This window comes from Bos taurus, unplaced genomic scaffold (assembly GCF_002263795.3).
Source record: "Bos taurus isolate L1 Dominette 01449 registration number 42190680 breed Hereford unplaced genomic scaffold, ARS-UCD2.0 Super-Scaffold_1723_ScbfJmS_2085, whole genome shotgun sequence".
NCBI classification, from domain to species: domain Eukaryota; kingdom Metazoa; phylum Chordata; class Mammalia; order Artiodactyla; family Bovidae; genus Bos; species Bos taurus.
Window position 1 is genome coordinate 1,242,860 of NW_020192292.1, and position 8,395 is coordinate 1,251,254.

Genomic DNA, 8,395 nt, shown 5'->3' on the forward strand with positions numbered 1-8,395 from the left:
AGTGGCCATTATCATTAATTAAGAGAATGGCATTGTAGTGTCACCCAGTGGGAATTGGTGAAGAATTTGATTATCTTAGAATTAAAAGTAAATATGCACACTCAATTAATTTAATTTTTATCATGGTTCTCCTTGAGTTAGTAGCATTTATTATTTCACTGATAAGAAAAAGGAACTACAGCATTAAGTATCTGAGATTTCTAAAGATTGTGATTGTTCTAAAGGTTGGTTCTATTGATAAAGAAGTTGGTAATACATTTGCAACAGACTTTGTAGAAATCGTGCAGAAGAGCAGAAGATTCTAATTAAAATGGGGGATATGAAGTTGAGGTATAATTATGAAAATTGCTCTTATTAAAACATTATTAATACTTAATACTACACCTTTGTAAAATACGGCTTTAAATGTTGAAGTGGAAATAATTGCTTTTTATCTTGTGAAATATTTTATTTTTCATTTATTCCTCTACACTGAAATAAATATAGCAATTAGATGACACTTGATGCTGTAACATGATGAAAAATATTTCCTGTTGTTAATTTGATATTGAAGCTTGCATGGTTTCAGGTTTTTCAGAAGTGTTTCTCTAACTCTTATTGTGTAAATATCTGCAATAGAAATAGTGGAGAGTATCTTTGAGAATTATTGGAGTATGAGTGTGAGACAATGGTTAGTAAGAGAAGTGAGCATTAAGGCTATCTGATGTGCATGAGAACAAGACAACAACAGCAAAAAATAATAGAATCATTTTCAGAATAGGTAGTAATCACTACATTTTAGAATCCATTAAGGAATAATTCCAGTCGATCTCATGTTTGACTAAATTTGCTTTTATTTTTGCTAAGAGTAGTCAATGCTGCTTGCTAGGTGACTAGTTTTCATGCTTTTCCTAGCAGAGGAAAACAAGAGGCCCTGAACATTTTGGCCACAATAACAGACTCAGGCTAACATTGACCGCAGTGGAGCCAGAAAACAGGCATAATCATAACCATTTTCTTTTAACATGTACTTTATAGAGACAATGCTTTTTCCCCAAGAATCACTTTATTACATACATTACAAATACATTGCAGGCCCATTTGCAGTTACATGTCTTCTCACAGTAAGTTACATTAAGTTTCTTCTCTCTACACTCCATTTCCTTCTATATATAACGTCTCACCTCCTTAGAGAAGACTATCAGTTTATTATAGCACCCTCGGGATTGTAATATATTGATATATGCTAAGATTAACAAATGTAAAGTTTGCTGTATGTTTTCACCCCCAGACAAGTGGTACATAATGATAATTAAGTTTAGCACCCCCTACCACAGACACTAGTTATTTTGCCAGAGCCTTCCTTTATTCAGGGCTCCAGGCAGCTGCTACCAATAAATAGGTGTGACTTGCTTAATAAGATGAAACCCCTTTGCACTTGTGATCTTCTACATCAGTGCTTTTAAACCTCCTTTACTCCATACAGATAAGGCGTACTCAGGACTAGAGACAATGAGTTCCACAGGTTAGTGGCCGCCTCTCATGCTCATGGGATCAAATAATTTTGAACCTACTTGGGAAGCTCTGATCAAAGGTATTTGCATAGTTTATCAACAGGTAGGGACACAAGGGGACGGGCTGGATCTGACATCAAAGCATGGTTTTCTTTCTAATATACATGCTGTGGATTTTAGTAGCTGTCTAGCTGTCTCGAATTGTTCAAAAACAAGTTTACAGCATTACCAAAAACTTTTCCTGAAAAGATCATAGATCAATAAAAAGAGATTTTGGAGCTGACTCATCTGATATATTTATGGCAAAGCACTTCTCAAACAAAGGCTTTGTTTTTTGAGACACCTGCAGATTCTCTGTTATCATATATCTTGTCTACTCTCATGCTAAATGATCCCATTATTTTGCATAGTATTTGACTGTAAGCTTGAAATTAGCTACTGAGAACCATCATCTTAAATCTGGCAGTCATATAAAATGATAGTGGTTTATAGTGATATCCACCTTGGCTTTGGGAAACAATATCCCTTTCAGCTGCTGTGTCGAGATGATAAGTATATTCTGGCGGTTTTATTAATTCTTTTTTTTAATTTTATTTATTTTTAAACTTTACATAATTGTATTAGTTTTGCCAAATATTAAATTGAATCCGCCACAGGTATACATTGGTCCCCCATTCCTGAACCCTCCTCCCTCCTCCCTCCCCATACCATCCCTCTGGATCATCCCAGTGCACTAGCCCCAAGCATCCAGTATCGTGCATCAAACCTGGACTGGCAACTCGTTTCCTTACATGATATTTTACATGTTTCAATGTCATTCTCCCAAATCTTCCCACCCTCGTCCTCTCCCACAGAGTCCATAAAGACTGTTCTATACATCAGTGTCTCTTTTGCTGTCTCGTACACCCGGGTTATTGTTACTATCTTTCTAAATTCCATATATATGTGTTAGTATACTGTATTGATGTTTTTCCTTCTGGCTTACTTCACTCTGTATAATAGGCTCCAGTTTCATCCACCTCATTAGAACCGATTCAAATGTTTTAATTCTGACGTGTTGACTCTCTACCCTTATATAACAATTATTTGAAGTTAATCTTTGGAAATTAATTATTTGAATCTGATACCAAAATTGGTTCAATATTATGTAATATAGGTAATATTTTTCAAAATGTGTTGAAGTGCCTTTTTTTTTTTTTTTTTTTTCATTCTTTCCTTGTGTTCAGCCTGCACTCCAGTAGAGTCACCCATTGCCAGAAAGAACAAGACGTGGTGGTAATGGATTAAGATTATTATGGTAAGAAAGAAAAGAGCCAGTTTTCAGGTTAAGTTCGGTTCAGTCTCTCAGTCGTGTCCGACTCTTTGCAACCCTATGGACTGCAGCACACCAGGCCTCCCTGTCCATCACCAACGCATGGAGCTTACTCAAACTAATGTGCATCGAGTCAGTGATTCTATCCAACCATCTCATCCTCTGTCCCCTTCTCCTGCCCACCTTCAATCTTTCCCAGTATCAGAGTCTTTTCAAATGAGTCAGTCCTTCGCATTAGGTGGCCAAAGTATTGGAGTTTCAGCTTCAGCGTCAGTACTTCCAGTGAATATTCAGAACTGATTTCCTTTAGGATGGACTGGTTGGATCTCCTTGCAGTCCAAGAACTCTTAAGAGTCTTCTTCCAACACCACCCAAATGTTTCAAAAGCATAAATTCTTTGGCGCCCAGCCTTCTTTATGGTCCCAACTCTCACATCCATGTATGAGCTGGATGGAAAAACCATAGCTTTGACTAGACGAACCTTTGTCAGCAAAGCAATGTCTCTTCTTTTCAATATGCTGTCTAGGTTGGTCATACCTTTTCTTCCAAGGAACAAGCGTCTCTTAATTCATGGCTGCAGTCACCATCTGCAATGATTTGGAGACTAAAAATTAAAAAAGTCTGTGAACTGTTTCCATTGTTTCCCCATCTATTTGCCAATGAAGTGATGGACCAGATGCCATGAGCTTAGTTTCTAAATGTTGAGTTTTAAACCAACTTTTTCACTCTCCTCTTTCACTTTCATCAAGAAGGCTCTTAGTTCTTCTTCACTTTCTGCCATAAGAGTGGTGTCATCTGCATATCTGAGGTCATTGATATTTCTCCCAGCAATCTTGATTCTAGCTTGTGCTTCATCCAGCCCAGCGTTTCTCATGATATACACTGCATATAAGTTTAAGTAAGCAGGGTGACAATATACAGCCTTGACGTACTCCTTTCCTGATTTGGAAGCAGCCTGTTGTTCCATGTCCAGTTCTAACTGTTGCTTCCTGACCTGCATACAGATTCTCAGGATACAAGTCAAGTGATCTGGTATTCCCATTCTTTCAGAATTTCCCATAGTTTGATGTGATCTACACAGTCAAGTTTTTTGGTGTAGTTGATAAAGCAGAAGTAGATGTTTTTCTGGAACTCTCTGCTTTTTCCATGATCCAATGGATGTTGGCAATTTGATCTCTGGTTCTTCTGCTTTTCTATATCCAGCTTGAACATCTGGAAGTTCTCAGTTCATGTACTGTTGAAGCCTTGCTTGGAGAATTTTGAGCATGTACTTTGCTAGTGTGTGAGATGAGTTGCAATTTGTGTGGTAGGTTGAACATTCTTTGGCATTTGCCTTTCCTTTGGGATTTAATGAAAACTGACCTTTTCCAGTCCTGTGGCCAATGCTGAGTTTTCATTTGGTTCCCAAAATAGGGTACAGTGATCCTGCAGGGGTATCTTATTATAGCTTCTTTCTCTGTATAGACACACTGCAAAGGAGAAAGAGTGTGGCATAATTCCCAGGATGGGGGACCTCAGAAAAATAGCCTGCAGAAATGTATAGCATCATCAAATGTCCCTAAACTAGTGACATCTGAGCTGCAAGGTGCCCCACAGGTGTAAGGTTGGACACGCCTGAAAATGATGTCTCAGATCTGGATTTAAGTGCCACCAACCCCACACATCCAGAGTGAGGAAGAATCCAAGATTTCTCAGGGGTCCTTAATGGTTGAGTTAACTGGTGAATTGAAGTTAGCCTGGGGTTGATTAAAATAAGCCATCAAATGCAAAAGGTCTTGCAGTCGTAGGCTATGGACCAGCAGTTCAGGTGTCTGCATGCCGGACAACATACTGCAGGGAGGTAGCAGTCGCATTTAGGCGTGCCAATCACAGGACAGGACCAGAGGTTCCACACTTAACTGGAGACCAGCAAAGGTTCAGAGTATAGCCTACTGTCCGTGGGACCTTTCCCTACTGCTGATATGTAAACTGGATACAAATGTTGAAATAAAGAGAATATGGTGGGCCTGCTGATAGCAGGCAAAAGCGTCCTGATAGGGACTTTAAGTGTTAGATTAATCCAGAACTTCGGATCTACTTCAGACAAAAGTAAAGATTCTCTTCACCTTGAAAGAAACAGACACATTCAGAAAAGAAAAAAGGTTGATTGAGGTATAACTCACATATCATCAAATTATTTTATGTATGCAATTCTTTTTTTATTTTTTTATAAATGTCTAGAGCCGTGCAAACCATCATCCAAATGCACAGTTGATGAAGTAAGTGTGTGATAGTGGCAGAGAAGCTGATCATTAGAAAGGAATCACCAGTCCAGGTTTGATGCAGGATAGAGGATATTTGAGGCTGATGCACTGGGATGACCCAGAGGGATGGTACGGGGAGGGAGGTGGGAGGGGGGTTCAGGATGGGGAACACATGTACACCCGTGGTGGATTCATGTTGATGTATGGCAAAACCAATACAATATTGTAAAGTAATTAGCCTCCAATTAAAATAAATAAATTTAAATAAAATTAAATTAATTAAAAGTAAAATTTTCAATTAAAAATTAGTCAATTTGGAAACATTTCAATCACTTTGTTTTATATATATATATACATATGGATATATACATAGACATAGTTATATGTACCTAATGTCAGCCATGAAAGACTGCTTCCAGGACCCCTGCAGATATGAAAATCCATGGATGCCCAAGTCCCTTATGTAAAATAGTTTAGTATTTGCACAGCCTATGCACATCCTCCTATATACCTTAAATCCTCTCTTGTTGTTTGGTAGTTACATTGTATCCAATTCTTTGCAACTCCATGGACTGCAGCATGACAGATTTCCCTGGCATCCACTATCTGCCAGAATTTGCTCAAAAATCATGTCCACTGAGTCAGGTGATTCTATCTAATCATCTCATCCTCTGTCATTCCCTTCTCCTTTTGCCTGCAAACTTTCCCATCATCCAGGTCTTTTCCAATAAGTCAGCTCTTCATATCTGTTGGCCAAAGTATTGGATCTTGAGCATCAGTTCATCCAATAAATATTGAGGGTTGATTTCTTTTAGGATGGACTGATTTGATCTCTTTGCATCCCAAGGGACTCTCAAGATTCTTCAACACCACAGTTCAAAAACATCAATTCTTCAGTGCTCAGCCTTCTTTATGCTCCAAAACTCACATATGTCTGTGACTTCTGGAAAAACCATAGCTTTGATTATATATACCTTTTCTGGCAAAGTGATGTCTCTGCTTTTTAATACACAGTCTAGGTTTGTCATAGATTTTTTCCCAAGGAGCAAGTGTCGTTTAATTTCATGGATATAGTCATTGTAGGCAGTGATTTGGGAGCCCAAGAAAATAAAGTCTGTCACTGTTTCAGCTTTTTCCCTGTCTTTTTGCCATGAAGTTATGGGATTGGATGCCATTATCTTGTTTTATTAATGTTGACTTTCAAGGCAGCTTCCTCATTCTCCTCTTTCACCCTCATCAAAAAGCGCTTTAGTCCCTCTTCTCTTCCTGCCATTAGAGTGATAACAACTGAATATCTGAGGATTTTGATGCTTCTCCCAGTGATCTTCATTCCAGCTTGTGATTCACCCAGCCTGGCATTTCGCATGACGTATTCAGCATATAAGTTAAGTAAGCAGGGTGCACACATCTAACACGCTAATAAAGTCATGCTCAAAATTCTCCAAGCAGCCAGGCTTCAAAAATACGTGAACCATGAACTTTCAGATGTTCAAGCTGGATTTAGAAAAGGCAGAAGAACCAGAGATCAAATCGCCAACATCCACTGGATCATCAAAAAAAGCAAGACAATTCCAGAAAAACATCCATTTCTGCTTTTTTGACTATGCCAAAGCCTTTGACTGTGTGGATCACAATAAACTGTGGAAAATTCTGAAAAATATGGCAATAACAGACCACCTGATCTGCCTCTTGAGAAACCTGTATGAAGGTCAGGAAGCAACAGTTAGAACTGGACATGGAACAACAGACTGGTTCCAGATAGGAAAAGGAGTACGTCGAGGCTGTATATTGTCACTCTGCTTACTTAACTTATATGCAGAGTACATCATGAGAAACGCTGGGCTGGATGAAGCACAAGCTAGAATCAAGATTGCTGGGAGAAATATCAATGACCTCAGATATGCAGATGACACCACTCTTATGGCAGAAAGTGAAGAAGAACTAAAGAGCCTCTTGATGAAAGTGAAAGAGGAGAGTGAATAAGTTGGCTTTAAGCTCAGCATTCAGAAAACAAAGATCATGGCATCCAGTCCCATCACTTCATGGCAAATAGATGGAGAAACAGTGAAAACAGTGGCAGACTTTATTTTGGGGGGCTCCAAAATCACTGCAGATGGTGACTGCAGCCATGAAATTAAAAGATGCTTACTCTTTGGAGAAAAGTGATAACCAACCACTGTTTCAACCCAGCTGAAACAGTTAAAGTGATGACAGCATACTCGGAGAAGGCAATGGCAACCCACTCCAGTACTCTTGCCTGGAAAATTTCATGGACAGAGGAGCCTGGTAGGCTGCAGTCCATGAGGGTGCTGAGTCAGACACGACTGAGCAACTTCACTTGCACTTTTCACTTTCATGCATTGGAGAAGGAAATGGCAACCCACTCCAGTGTTCTTGCCTGGAGAATCCCAGGGACGGGGGAGCCTGGTGGGCTGCTGTCCATGGGGTTGCACAGAGTTGGACACAACTGAAGCGACTTAGCAGCAACAGACAGCATATTAAAAAGCAGAGACGTTACTTTGCCAACAAATGTCTGTCTAGTCAAGGCTATGGTTTCTCCAGTAGTCATGTATGGATGTGAGAGTTGGACTATAAAGAAAGCTGAGCACTGAAGAATTGATGCTTTGGAACTATGGTGTTGGAGAAGACTCTTGAGAGTCCCTTGGACTTGCAAGGAGATCTAACCAGTCTATCTTAAAGGAAATCAGTTCTGAATATACATTGGAAGGACTGATGTTGAAGCTGAAACCCCGATAGTTTGGCTACCTGATGTGAAGAGCTGACTCATTGAAAAGACCCTGATGCTGGGAAAGGTTGAGGGCAGGAGGAGAAGGGGATGACAGAGGATAAGATGGTTGGATGGCATCACCAATTCAATGGACATGTGCTGCAGTACATGGAGTCACAAAGAGTTGGACAAGACTGAGCAAATGAACTGAACTGAACCAAACTCTGAGTATAAGTTAAATAAGCAGTATGACAGTATACAGCCTTGACACACTCCTTTCCCAATTTGGGACCAGTCCATTGTTCCATGTCTAGTTCTAATTGTTGCTTCTTGACCTGTGTACAGGTTCTAAAGAGGTAGGTAAGGTGGTCTGCTATTCCCATCTCTTTCAGAATTTTCCACAGTATTTGTGACTAACACAGTCAAAGGCTTTAGCATAGTCAATGAAGTAGAAGTAGTTGCTTTTCTGGAATTCCCTTGCTTTCTCTATGATCCAGAGAATGTGGGCAATTCAATTTTTGGTTCCTCTGCCTTTTCTAAACTCAGTTTGTACATCTGGAAGTTCTTGGTTGATGTACTGCTGACAGTTAGCTTGAAAGATTTTGAGCATTACTCTGCT